Raw genomic sequence first — 14770 nt, 5'->3', positions numbered from 1 at the left:
GGCTGGCTTCAAATTTTTTAAAAAGCCAGATGGTTCAGTGAGTAAAGCATTTGCCAGGCAAGCCTGAGGACCCGAGTGTGATCCGGAAATCCATGTATTAGTGACTATCTATGATCTTCATGTATGCAGTAGCTTGCAGATACAAATGTGCTTACATACGTGCACACACATTTTAAAAATAAAACAAAACAAAATGCAGTCTTATCACTTCATCCTATTCTAAAGTCCTTAATTTGTTTTGTTTTTTTGAGGACCCTCTTGTAGCTTAGGTTATCCTTGAACTCCCTATTTGACAGAAGATAATGACCTCCTGAATTCTCTGGATGAGACCCTTAATTTTTGACAAAGGGGTTAAATTCCTTCATGAGAAATCTTGAAAATCTATGATGGTTCAATAATTGAGATTAACACATGTATTAAATAAATAGGATACAGCTGGTGAGATGTCTCGGCAGGTACTTGTTGAGATCTGAGTTTAATCTCTGAAACCATGACAGTTGTTAAGAACTGACTCCTGGGGCTGGAGAGATGGCTCAGAGGTTAAGAGCACTGATTGCTCCTCCAGAGGTTCTGAGTTCAATTCCCAGCAACCACATGATGGCTCACAGCCATCTATAATGAAATCTGGTGCCTTCTTCTGGCCTGCTGGCATACATAGAAGGAATGTTGTATACATAATAAATAAATAAAATCTAAAAAAAATTAAAAAAAAAAAAAGAACTGACTCCTGAAAGTGGTCCTCTAATTCCCATACATATGCCATTTTATATGCATGCCCACACTTAAACACACACATATACGCAAAATAAAAATTAAAAATAGAATCCTGTTAGCACAAATAGGAATATGTAAGTGAAGGAATCAAACATTAGTTTATAAATCTATCACAATACCAACATTTATTTCTTTGATGTTATACCAATCTCCATAAACATTTTAAGTCTCTCAATTAGCCTTCATCAGTAACAGGCAATATTTATTCATTAATTCATAATGCGCAGAGAATTTAACATACAGGACCTCATTCAAGACTCACACTGAGTAACATGCTGCAGGGGAGTTAGCTCAGTAGAGCATTTGCCTTGCAGACACAAAATCCTACTTTCCATCCTCAGTCCTGAGACCAAGTGGTGTACACCAGTAATCTCAGCACCCAGGAAGTGAAGAAAGGTCAAGAGTTCAAGGTCATCCTTGACTCCACAGAGAATCCTAGACCTGGCTGAACTACACAAGGTTCTATCGCAAAAAAATAAATAAATAAATAAGGTGGGGGGACAGCAGATAAAAAGACCCTCCTCCAAGACTTTTAACCTAAGTTGGGCCCACAAATTACCAAGGTGAAATGAGAAAACCCATTGCTGAAACTGTCCTCTAACCTATAATACGCACCATGGCATGATCATGACCCCACACACACAATAAATAAAATCTAATAAAAAATTTCAAGAAAGGAGAAAAAAGTGGGGGGAATGGTTCAGTAAGCAAGTATATTCAGGCCTAGAGACCTGAGTTTGGATACCCAGCATCCATGTCAAAACATCAGGCATGGTGTTACAGACCTGTTTTGTAACCTTGTAACTGGGAGGCAGAGAAAAAAGGATACTGGGGGCTCACTGGCTAACCACTCTAGCCAATGTAAGCTCCAGGTAAACTGAGAAATCCTGTCTCAAAAGAAAAATAGTGGATGATAAAGGAAATCACTGAAGGTTAAGCCCTGTTCCGAACAAGTGAAAGCACAGCACACAACCCACAAACATTTACAGTCCTACCCTGCAAATTGCTACTTTTAGGTCTTTTTTGAGACATTGGCTGGTCTTGAATAACCTTGCACTTCTGGATCCTCCTGGTTCCCCACACCCAGGTACTGAGAGTACAGGTATGTGTCAGCACGCCTGGTTTTTGAAGCGCTAGGAATCAAATCCTGGCTGTTCTGTATGCTCAAAAAGCACGCTACCAATTGAGCGACAGCTGCAGCCTTGTTAGGTCCCATGTTTTTAATAAGTTGACTCTAAACAGATGACTTGCCTGTGGGACCTGAACACGGGACTCTTATTTAAATAGTTTATACTGTAGTGTCTCAAAATACTGTCTGCCACCAGAGTGAACAAACTAGCTCTATCCAAGCCTCCCTGGCCCTTATCCCTTCTGCCACTTCCAGGAGTTAGGGTTAATTCCATAAAAATTTTTGCTCTTTCTGGATATAAAGTTTTTCTGCTTTGTCTAAAAAATGTTCTCAAGTCTAATGTGTTAAATGAGATTTGTTAAGTGCCATTCAACAAAGTACCAAATTGAAGGGTTCAAAAATGCCATTCAACATCCAGGAAACACCTCAGCTGCTTCAAGGTTCACAAAGGGTTCCTGTGTGTGTTTTCACAGGCACTGGGTGACCTCAAAAAGATGGAAAACTTGGCTAGATATACTAAACAACTAACTCCTCCACAAAGTTCCAAAACATACAGAGTTTTGTCTCAACCTCCTATTTTTCCCACCTTCAGTTTTATCCCTCTGCTCCAGGCCTCTCTCAGAGCCAATAAGGTCACTGATACCTTCACCTGTTTTTGTAAAACAACATACAACTTGAAACAACTAATATACACCAACAGCCTACACGAAATATATTTAAATTAAACAGGACTTAAAATATAATATAACACACCCTCCTTTCTCTTAGGACTTAAAATTCCCCCAAACTGAGCATTTTCTTATCACCAGCATTCCAGTCCTCCAGGAGTTTCAACTACAACACTTGAGCACCTGGAACACCATTCTCCTGAGAACCCTCTAGATCACTGGATAACAGAGGAGCAGGCGATGAATTCTCAATCTGTTAGGTAATTCACTCAACTATCCTATCAGAAGGATTTAGTAAATGTTTCCTGTGGGTGGAGGGTGAGAAAGAAATGGCAAGGGAAGAAGAGAACGAATGCAGGCCTGTTACTGATGAACTCTGAATCTAAACTCTAACCGATTCCTAGGAACCACTGGACCAGAACACCCAGAAGTACAGTCTTTCATCTTAAGAGAGCTTTTCAGTTCAAATCTGCATAAACAAACTTTGTCCTTCAATCTTTCAACTCCACGGCAGTTTTTCAAGGTCACTTTTCCGAGCAGCGACAGAGGCCTGCAGTCGGAAACTTGGGCTGTTTATCCCACTCCCTTGGAAGTGTCTAAACCTAAACCCCAAAGGATCCTCTCAGGTAAATCCTTTCCTCAAGAGGAAGTAAGGGAAGGCAGATCAACACCTTCCAAACTTCTCTAGCCAGGCCTGCTCCCTTCCCTGTCTAGAGCAGCTGCTGCCTATCTGCTCTATACTCAATCTGCAGCAGGAATGTTCCAATGACCTTCATTCAGTATTTGCAAATAAAGAGAAAAACAAAGAACTGCTTTTTAAAAACCAAGCATACAACGGATCTTAGTACACAGAACTAATGATTCCACTATTCACAAGAACTGACTTGTTACTGATTAGCAACCTCCATTAGCTTCATATCCTTAAAGAAGGGGGTAAATATCAAGGGCAAAAGGCTACCTACACTCTTCACTTTTCTAATCACAAACTACAGGTAAGTGCCTTAAATATTTCATACTGAAAACAAAAGCATTTTGTTTGAATCATTTTAAAGAACCAAATCAACAGCTGACAAAAATATGATAAGCTTGTCAATTCAAATTTTAACTGGCCTCTAAACTAGTCAGCACATTAAACTAACATGAACATTTTACATCAAAGACTTACTCAATTGATTCCTATTATAATAAGAGAGGCAGACAGGTAGATCAAGAAAGTTATAGAATTTCAGGCTGGCATGGGGGCCTTCCCTATTAGAACCTGCATCAGTTACAAATCATATTTTCAAACAAATGAAAGAGCATTAATGTTGCTTCTATCTCTAAAATCATGTGTGACAACAAAGTGCATGGAAATAGAAAAACTGTTAAAAACAACTCAGCTTATTCTGGAGAAAAGCTTCAGTGCACTTGAACAAAGGAAAATTATTTGGAAAACAGTTAAGTTTACCCAATGCAAAGACAGTGCTTTGCTTCTGTATGCCCATGAAAAATGATTAGCCCTTCTTGCATCTGTCTTGTCGATATTAAAGTAGGAAAACCATAGTTGAAGGACATGCAAAATCTAAACAGAGCAAGGTAATCTAGGTGCACCGCGAAGGTATGCATGGAATGTAAAGTGGCCATTTTCTGAAACAGTGCAACTTGCCTATACTCTCTGAAGCTAACAGTCTCTATCATCTCAACACAAAACAAAGAATTAAACTTACCGAGAACTGCATTAATTTTACATGGAGTTATTTACATCTCCTCGGACAGGGAGAATTTAAGTCACTCCTATCCTTCCCCCTAAAAGAGGAACGGAGGACAAAAGGCAGCAGAAGATGCAGAAACCTGAGTCTGGAATGTCCACTCCAGTGAAAACCCGAACAGCTGTCCTCCCACCCCCCAGCAAACTATTCGCCATTTTTCTTTGTCTTTCAGCTGACCCCTGCCTCAGTGAAAAACTCTGAGGCTCCAATGAAGCCTGCAGCCTCCTTCCACTTTAACAGTCAAAGGCATTCAATCTAGCCTGCTATTTGACACCAAACCTTGCCTCCAAAGCTGTCCCATTGGCTGAGCCGTTTTATCAGCTAAGACTACAAAGCTGTGATTGGCTGTTCACGTCATCAGTTACCTCCTTTGTACACTTCCTGTTTTAAAGTTACCTTGAGAAGCAGAACAGGGGTCAGATTCTTCACTTCAAATCCAAGAACTTAAGGAATGGAAATACTCAGCAAATGTACACAGCAGACACTTATGGTCTCGTGCGCTTCAAAAACGGAGGAGGGCAAATTTAGAATTGTTCTTAAAAACCAAAGGAAAGGGTCGCCACATTTCCCACCCAAAGGATTTCCTATTGGCTACAGAGTTCCATTTAAAAAACTGAAGGTAATTTCACTGCTTCTGATTGGCCATGAATAGTGTCTGTAAGATATTGCTACAATAATCTATGGCAGTAAACCAGAGAAGCAATGGGCACAAGGTTGGAAAGTTGTGACAATCTACCTCCAGGTTTCTACTGACCATTATTATCAGAAGAATAAAACCGGGCAGGGTTAATCAAGAAAAAAAACTCAGCCTTCTCAATAAATCAAAGTGAAGCTGTGCCCATCCGAGTCTTCTGGATTTCTAAAAGGTGCCTGTCTTTGTATTCATGGTAATTCTTAAAGCACAGATTATTACCAAGGCGATGCATTTTATTTTAAAATACTAATAAATCAAAATAGGAAGATTTGGGGGTAATGTATGAAGTGGCATTTCAAAAAAGCCCACTACAATGTTCCATTTCAACGTACTGAAAATGTGATGGAGGGGGACTTTGCCTTCTATGACATCAAAATGCTAAAGCAGGCATGCAAGCACATACCTGTAATCCCAGTTAACCAGCAGAGAGGATGGTGCAAAAGAATTCAGAATTCCAGTGTGGTCTACATAACAAGACCCTGGTTGTTTTTTTGTTTGTTTTGTTTCTGAAATAAGCAGCAGGAGTGATCTCAGGAGAGATTAATAGCTTTACTTGGCTCACTATTGTTTCTGGAAACGCTAGGGTACTGAATGTCACCAGGGGTAACCTTCAGAGTTACCTACAGATTTTAGACTCTACAACCTAGCTTTTGTTTGTATTTTTTGTTGTAGTTGTTTGGGGTTTTTTGTTTGTTTGTTTTTTGAGACAGGGTTTCTCTGTAGCTTTGGAGCCTGTCCTGGAACTAGCTCTTGTAGATCAGGCTAGCCTAGCACTGACAGAGATCCACCTGCCTCTGCCTCCCAAGTGCTGGGATTAAAGGTATGCGCTACCACTGCCCAGTTTAAATATTTTTTTTAATTTTATTTATTATGTATACAGAGCTCTGCCTGAATGTATCTCTGCAGGCCAGAAGAGGGCATCAAATCTCATTACAGATGGTTGTGAGCCACAATGTGGTTGCTGGGAATTGAACTCAGGACCTTTGGAAGAGTAGCCAGAGCTCTTAACCACTGAGCCATCTCTCCAGCCCCCACCGCCCAGTTTACAACCTAGCTTTTAATTACAACACAGACTAAGCTTGAGTCCCAGTTTGGTCATCTGTAAAACACTCTATATACATTGTAGGGACTAAATGTGTTAATATATATAAAGTACACTATGCTGTACTTGAATACCCACTGAAAAAATATTTAGTGCTAACTGCCATCTAACTCTACCTTCTTGTTTCTTACAGAGGACACCGTGCAGAAAGAAAAAAGACTTGTGTTAAGGCCCTAGAACTATTCTGTGGTAATTTCTCTTCTATGCCCTGTATTCCTGCAGCAAGCAATCCTCAGCTGTAAAGAACTGTGTAAGAGGACTCCCAGCTGGACCAAAAAAAAAAAAAAAAAAACCTTGGTTTTTTCAGGCCGGAAATCCAGGCCTTTCACCACCAGTCACAGCTGAGGTCTGGTTATTGTTCTAAAAGTCTGCCTTTCAACTCTGTTTTTTGATGTACCACATTAAACCACCAAGCAAGTCCCTTGCTACTCTGTGAAGGTCTTGGGCATAGTTTGTATTAGTTCTTGGCAGTTTACAAGAAAACATTTCAACTCCTATTTCTCATCAGCAGTCACCACAGTAGAATTCAAACCACAGTGGGAAGAGAACACAAATTATCCTTGAATTTCCATTTGGCAACCTGACCCATTCACTTTCTCTATCTGATTCTACCTTAGCCTGATTCCCTAGCTGATACTACCTCTGCCTAAGTGCCTCATGGGATATCTGGGACTCCATTCTTCCCTGCCCCTGCATCTTGGCAGTCCTCTACACCACACAATTGCATCTATTTGTCCTAAAAAACACTCTCATCATTAAGAAGACCAGTAACTCAGGTTACTCAGTTCAAACTTCAGTGCTCTCACAGAAGGGTGAGAACTCATGTTCTTGGCCAAAACACTAATTTCTGAATTGTAGCTACCTCCTTAATAGCTGTTTGATCTTAGCCAAGTTACTTAGGCATTCCTGAGCTCATTTCTTCATGCTGAAAGTGATAAAACAGTATTTACTCCCAGGAGAGCTGAGATAAATACAAGCACTAAGCAAATCTGGAATTTGGTACTCAATAAATATCTAAACATACATTTTACTATAGTGCTTTATACACACTATAATTTATTTTTAAAAACATCTTTATTACCACAGAAGAGATTCTTCAAAACAGCAACTGTGTCTTTCTACATGTATTCCTGATGCTCAGCATCAATATATAAATCAAGTGCATTTGTAATCCTAGTACTCTGGAGGCAGAAACAGGAGGATTTCCATCAGTTAAAGGACATCCTGGCTGTACATAGTAACCACCAGGCCAACCAGAGCAGCACAACAAAATCCTGTCTCCAAAAAATCAAGTCCCTCCTACCTCCTGAAAACCAGTCTTGACTTTAGCCACAATAGCAATAATGGGATAGTGAGAACTGGGAAAACTGCAGAGTGAATGTCCTATCTAAAGGGGCAAATGCTATCATCTCTAATAACAATGGTCATGTAGGAATACTGGTCTAGTGCAAAGTGAACTCCACATTTTTTAAAAACACAAAAGTCAGATTATTTTAATGTCAAACCTTTGTATTTTGATGTGTGTTTCAAACTGTTTAAAAAGTTATAAGCAAAAAAATTTTTTAAAAAGTTATAAGCAAATCAGCCGGGCATGGTGGTCCACACCTTTAATCTTAGCCCTAGGAGGCAGAGGCAGGCAAATCTCTTCAAATTCAAGGCTAGTTTGGTCTCCACAGTGAGTTCCAGGCCAGCCAGGACTACAGATAGCGAATCTCAAAAAAACAAAAACAAATAAGCAAAGGAAAGAAAATCTGAAGCTTTTTACTGCGTTACAGCTTCTGATACAAATCTTTCCCAACTTAGTTCTAAACAACTATTAACTACTCCCCCCCCCAAAAAAAGCACCACCTCAAGGCTTGTTTGTGTTTTGTTTTTATAAGTGTCAACATATTTTCAGAAGAGAACAAAAATAGTTAAACCTGATGGTATAAGCCTGTAATCCTAGCTACAGGCTAAGACAGGAGTATGATAGGATGAAACCTCCTAAAAAAGTAAGAGAAGCCAGGCGGTGGTGGCACACGCCTTTATTCCCTGCGCTTGGGAAGCAGAGGCAGGTGGATCTCTGTGAATTCGAGGCCAACCTGGTCTGAGTTCCAGGACAGGCTCCAAAGTTACAGAGAAACCCTGTCTTGAAAAACCAAAAATAGGCCGGGCGGTGGTGGCGCACGCCTTTAATCCCAGCACTCGGGAGGCAGAGACAGGCGGATCTTTGTGAGTTCGAGGCCAGCCTGGTCTACAAGAGCTAGTTCCAGGACAGGCTCCAAAACCACAGAGAAACCCTGTCTCGAAAAACCAAAATAAATAAAAAAATAAAAAATAAAAAGGAGCTGACTAGTAGTTCAGTGGTACGGCACTTCCTACAAACACACACAGGTTCAATCCTAACTACAAAACAATAACGACCACCCTAACAAGATCCTCCCTAAAGGCAACCTAGGAAAAGTTAGAGCAATGAACTATCTTCATAAAAACATGTAGCCCTGGTGCTTAGTAAACGGTTACTTGGGCTACACAAAGAAAATCTGTTTGGAAAAAAAAAATGGTTATTCAATGAATGAATGGGAGAGAAGGACCTTTGATAGATAGATGATAAATTCTAAATTATTCTATTAAAAAAAAACCTACAGTCTCAAGGCCAGTCTAAACTGCAGGGAGCCAGCCAGGATACATCGTGAGACTCTGCTAAAATTAAAACACACAAGGGAGAGGTGCAAGTACAGATAAATCAAAGCATAAATTGAGACCAATGGATGAAAAATTATTCTAGAGGAACTTACTTCAGCTCTCAGCTGTCCAAACATGGGGAAAAACTGCCTGGAAAGCTATGAATGTGACTGTTAGTCACAGGCTGTCTCTACACTTGAAGAGAATATGTAAAGACAAGAGAAGAAAAAGAACAGCAATGTAGAGCAGCACACAAAAAAGCCCAGACTTTGCACCTAGCAGATTTAGACTCAAATTCCTTACCATCACAACTGTGTAGCTGATGCCTCAAGCTAGTTACTAAAGCTCCACTGCAACCAGTCTCCTGTATTACAACAGCTTACAGAGTTGGAAGATTAAAATCATTTTTTTTTCTTCAACAAATACTTACAGGCACTAAGCCCTGAGTCTCAAACCAGACACAATGTCTGTCCTCAATGGGATTAAACTCTATTGTAAGAAATTTAACCCAGGGATCATGATGCCATGTTAGTTAAAAGGACATACACACAGTGCTAACAGGAGGATACACAGAGAACCTCACCGTGGTCCTATTAAATGCCAGGCTGCTCAGAGGGCTTCCTGGGGGAGTTAAGATCTCATAGAATAAGAGCCCTTGGTATGACAGCAGCCAGCGGTGAAAAATATGAATGGAAAGCCAAGCATGCTGGTGTATACATGCGTGACCTCATCACTCACAAGGCTGAGGTTAGTCTGGGTGGAATAGTGTACTAGACCCTGTCTCAAAAGAGAGAAGGGGCCAGGCATGATGATACATGCCTTTAATCCTAGGTTTTGGTAGGCAGAGACAGGAGGATCTCTGTATGTTCTGTGCCAGACCTGATCTATACATTGAGTTCCAAGATAGTTAGGACTAAATAGGGAAAGCCTGTTTAAAAAAAAGGGGGGGGTGAGAAAAGGGGAAATAGCAAGGAGAGGAGAGGGAGTAGGGAAAGATGGAAGAAAAGAGAACTCTTTTTTTGAACCAGTAAGACTCAGTGGTTATGATGTTATTTTATTACTACTGCTCCATGTATGGGCTGCAGAGTTCAGAGGACAGCTTCTGGAAGTAGGGTTCTCTTTCCGCCTGAGGGTCTAATGATCAAACTTAGGTCATTAGGCTTGCAAGGTAAACACTTTTACCCACTCAGTCATTTTGATAGCCCAGAACTCAGTAGTTAATGACACATGTAGAATAATATGCCTGTTACATGCTCAAAAAGAGATATTAATTATAATTTATTATCAATTAAATTGGATAACCTTTAAAATAATAATCTCTAACTGTGTCACTTTTGAGATATATCTCAGTCTCAGAAAAGTCCTTGCCCAGTATAGGCCCAGCTGTCCTGCACAGACTGCTCTAGAGCTCTCACCCAAGCTCCACTATACGATGGTCATAACACACACTTACAGAGGCTTGACTGATATCTGTAAAATAAGGAACTAGATTTCACTTGTTTACTATTCAGTAACACATTTTTGTAGAAGGAAGGATTCCAGGCAACTCTTTTAGGCTAGCCTTCCAAAACAGTTAAAGAGTTTAATGTACTAGCTGGGTGTGGTAGTCCCAGCACTAGAGAGGCAGAGGCAGGATCTCTGTAAGAGGCCAGCCTGATCTACATGATGAGTTCCAGGACAGCTAGGGCTATGCAGAGAGATCCTACCTTAAAGAAAAGAAGGAAGGAAGAAAGAGACAGGGAAAGAGAAAGTTTGCTGCACGTTTTCCTTTCTAAATTTAGTATTACTGAAAACATTAAATATCATCATTAACAAAATATTCTGCCTTCCAGATTACTGCCAACCAAGCACACACTGTTTCTTAAACTGTCCATTTCATAAGGAATAAGTTCTATGGTAGTGAGCCCCTTGGGAGAGTAGTACTTTCTAAGACAGAAATGACAAAGCATTCAACTGTGAAGATAGTATATACCTCTTAAGCCTTCATTCTTTAAAAATGGACATCATACACATTCTTTTTTTAAAAAATATTTATTTATTATGTATGCAATATTCTGTCTGTGTGTATGCCTGCAGGCCAGAAGAGGGCACCAGATATCATTACAGATGATTGTGAGCCACCATGTGGTTGCTGGGAATTGAACTCAGGACCTTTGGAAGAGCAGGCAATGCGCTTAACCTCTGAGCCATCTCTTCAGCCCCAGGAGTCAGTTCTTAACAACTGTCATGGTTTCAGAGATTAACACTTGAATCTCATTTCGCCAGGCTGTGGTGAAGCATCCCTTTAATCCCAGCACTTGGGAGGCAGAGGCAGGTGGATCTCTGCAAGTTCAAAGCCAGCCTGGTCTACAAGAGCAGGTTCTAAGACAGGCTCTAAGGCTACAGAGAACCCCTGTCTCAAAAAACCAAAAAGCCGGGCAATGGTGGCGCACGCCTTTAATCCCAGCACTCGGGAGGCAGAGGCAGGCGGATCTCTGTGAGTTCGAGACCAGCTTGGTCTACAGAACTAGCTCCAGGACAGGCTCCAAAGCCACAGAGAATCCCTGTTTTGAAAAAACAACAACAAAAAAAAAAATAAAAACAACTAAGCAAAGAATCTCAATTCATACAGCTACCTGGACACTTTGCAGCTTCTGAGTCTAGGAATTGGGGCAAGTAAGTACCATGAACAGCTTTAGAAACTTATAGCTTTCCACCAGTGACATGATAGAAAACACTCTATGTGGCCAGTTGATGGTGGTGCTCATCTTTAATTCCAGCACTCAGGAGGCACAGGCAGGCGGGTCTCTGAGTTCAAGGCCAGTTTGGTGTACCCGGTGAGTTCCAAGACAGTCAGAGCTGTTACACTAAGAAATCCTGTCTTCAAATACCAAAAACCACCAGGCAGTGGTGGCACATGCCTTTAATCCCAGCACCTGGGAGGCAGAGGCAGGTGGATCTCTGATTTCGAGGCCAGCCTGATCTTCAGAGCAAGTTCCAGGACTGCCAGGACTGTTTCACAGAGAAACCCTGTCTGAAAAACCAAAACAAACAAAACCATTCTATTTGTAGCATCATTTCCTGAGTCATCTATCTCATTTCTCTTCTCTTACTGAAACACTGTTCAAGATCACTATTTCTGGTTCTAATCTCAGAGCAACCCTTGAATCTTACAAACTACTGACTTAAATGGGCAGGATAGCTTAAATAAGACACCTTTATGTACCTTAGACATTGAAAATTTAAACCTTTAGTTTAAAGCTAGTCTAGAAATATTCAAGTGCAGAAAAGGTAGACTGTAGTTCATCTCTCTAAACTACACCTGAAGGTTATCCATTAGAAAGTTCTCTTTGCAGACTGGGAGCATAAACCCAATACTGAGCCGGGTGGTGGTGGCACACACCTTTAATCCCAGCACTCAGGAGGCAAAAGCAGGTGGATCTCTATGAGTTCATGGCCAAACTGGTCTACAGAGCAAGTGCCAGGACAGACTCCAAAGCTACAGAGAAACCCTGTCTCAAATAATAATAATAATAGTAATAATGAAGATGATGATGGCGGTGACCACAAGTGCTTCTCAAAGACCACACATCACTGTTGAGAAAAATGAAAGGTGGAAGGGTGTGAACAAATCTTGCAACCTGACAAAAGGTTCTGCAGGCAGGAAGATTTTTTTTAAAGAAAATGTTATCTTCTCCTTACTTTAAAAAAAAAAAAGTTTGACCAGTGACTATAAAACACACAAACCAGGCACCAAAGCTACAGAGAAACCCTGTCTCAAATAACCAAATAAATAAATAAATAAATAAATAAAACACACAAACCAAAATCCAACTTCCAGTAAAATTTTCTGCATTAGAGAATCTAAATTCTCTGAACAGAATAATACTGGTTGTTCCAACATTAATAATTGCTTCTAGCAAATGTGAAACGCTTTTCATTCCACCACCATCTATACCTGGCTGCAACTGGGAGTTAACAGAGGCTATCACAAGACAACTTTTCCCTGAAACAAATTACCCAGCCACTTTGAGCATGTAGAAGTTTAAGACTGACCTCACATTGGCCCATGGAAAATCAGCCTCTAGGCCACAATAGCCCAAATGACTGAGGTCTCTCCTTTCTATCAGTGATTGCTCCCCCATGTGGAATCCTGCTGCACACAAAGGAGGAGAGAACTACAAAAGACCTTCTTGTCAAGAAAGCTCTCACTGGATGTCAGTTAGAATGGCACATTCTATGCTGTTCTAAAAAGAAAATAATGAGTTCTCTCATTTATTAAGGTCCACAATGTTATCGTCTCACATGCTAGTATACTCATTTTTGTAATTACTACTAAAACTCAGACAATACCACAGCACACAGAGTAGAGACTGCAGAAATGTCAGGGACACAAATCAGCTGTTATCCCAACCTTTCCCGTAGGCACTTTGTGGTCAAAGATGGAATCCATTTCCTCCTGCAGATAATCCACTGAAAATAAGAGGGTGCTTTCAGTCTGAAATGAGCCGTATGCTAACCTTCCTAACTTGTCCCAGTTCATGCATGAGAAACTGAGTAAGCAAAAAAGCTAAAAGAGCCGGGCGGTGGTGGTGCACACCTTTAATCCCAGCACTCGGGAGGCAGAGGCAGGCAGATCTCTGTGAGTTCGAGACCAGCCTGGTCTACAGAGCTAGTTCCAGGACAGGCTCCAAAGCCACAGAGAAACCCTGTCTCGAAAAACTAAAAAAAAAAAGCTAAAAGACATTAGGTAACTCACAATCAGTTCCCTCTAAAACAAGTAGAAAGGAAAAGAACAACTTGCTGGTTAAGGAAGGTCCTTTTGGGGGTAGGGAGGCAGGTTTGGGATTTTTGGTTTTTCAAGACAGAGTTTCTCTGAAGCTTTGGAGCCTGTCCTGGAACTCGCTCTGTAGACCAGGCTGGCCATGAACTCACAGAGATCCGCCTGTCTCTGCCTCCCAAGTGCTGGGATTAAAGGTGTGCGCCACCACCGCCCAGAAGTAGTGTTCTCAAATTGGAATAAAATTCAAAGTCATTTGTGACCCTAAGCATGTCCTCTGGCATTTTCCTTCGAATGAATGAGGTGAGCTTGAACTTATGACTTGAAGTCATCACTGGAATCATGTGGTAGTGCACTTTCCCGCATGTAACTCTGGGCACTGTACCAAAGGGGCTAAAGAAAAAGTCAAAATATACCCTGTAGACTAAATATTCAAGAGGCTGGGACAAGAGGATCCCAAGTTAGAGGCTAGCTTGAGCTACATAGGAAGATCCTGCCTTTACTTTGATCTCATTTTTTTTTTGTTTGCTTCTTCGTTTTGTTTTGTTTTTCAAGACAGGGTTTCTCTGTGCAAAAGTCCTCACTGCTGTCCTACAACTAGCTCTTTAGACCAGGCTGATCTCAAACTCAGAGATCTGCCTGTCTCTGCCTCCCAAGAGATGGGATTAAAGGCATGTGCCACCACTGTTCAGCTATTTTTATTTCATTTTAATTAACTAATTAATTTAGAGACAAAGTCTCATATATCAAAGTGTGGCCTCAAACTCCTGAGCCTTCCTTCTCTACCTCCTGGGTGCTAGGATTACAACTATGCATTACTAGGTCCAGTTTATTTGATGATAGTGGTCAAATCCAGGGCTCATTACATGCTAGGCTCATGCGCTACCATCTTGAGTTGCATCCCCAGTCCAACAGCTGGCTTTAAAAGGGTCATCTCTTCCACAGGTGAGGCAATGCTGTCCAGTGGAATGAAGTCACCTATCCAATAATTGAGGACAGACACAGTTTATGGCTTGTCTTTGCAAAGCTAAGTGACCTTGACAAGGGTCTCTCACTTCTCTCACTCTTTAGAACCTCAACACACAAGAATATGCTTTAAAACAGCTGCAGATAGCTTTCTGAACTAAAATGCAAGTGTTTTTCTTTTCCACAGCAAGGTATCTATGGTACCAAGGTAATACAGACTTTAAAAATAAAGAATGGCGCCGGGCAATGGTGGCGCACGCCTTTAA

General features: G+C 40.9%; 1 protein-coding gene and 1 pseudogene across 2 annotated transcripts in view; one reads left to right on the top strand and one right to left on the bottom strand.

The window, feature by feature from the left end:
• Nfyc (nuclear transcription factor Y subunit gamma) overlaps nucleotides 1-14770 on the bottom strand; it is a 67676-nt gene that overhangs the window by 50130 nt on the left and 2776 nt on the right. The window contains exon 1 of one of the 2 annotated variants that reach the window (XM_026782079.1): nucleotides 4278-4435. The exons of the other annotated variant lie outside the window; for it this stretch is intronic. The gene's annotated coding sequence lies outside the window, so the exon portion shown is untranslated. Of the gene's footprint in view, nucleotides 1-4277; nucleotides 4436-14770 lie in introns of those variants that run through there. 2 annotated transcript variants of the gene reach the window in all.
• Nucleotides 1-14770, top strand: part of LOC106143900 — a 31729-nt pseudogene that overhangs the window by 14752 nt on the left and 2207 nt on the right.

Source organism: Microtus ochrogaster, chromosome 10, assembly GCF_000317375.1.
Source record: "Microtus ochrogaster isolate Prairie Vole_2 chromosome 10, MicOch1.0, whole genome shotgun sequence".
NCBI classification, from domain to species: domain Eukaryota; kingdom Metazoa; phylum Chordata; class Mammalia; order Rodentia; family Cricetidae; genus Microtus; species Microtus ochrogaster.
Note: the sequence above shows the minus strand (reverse complement) of the source record. Positions and strands in the feature narration are given on the sequence as shown.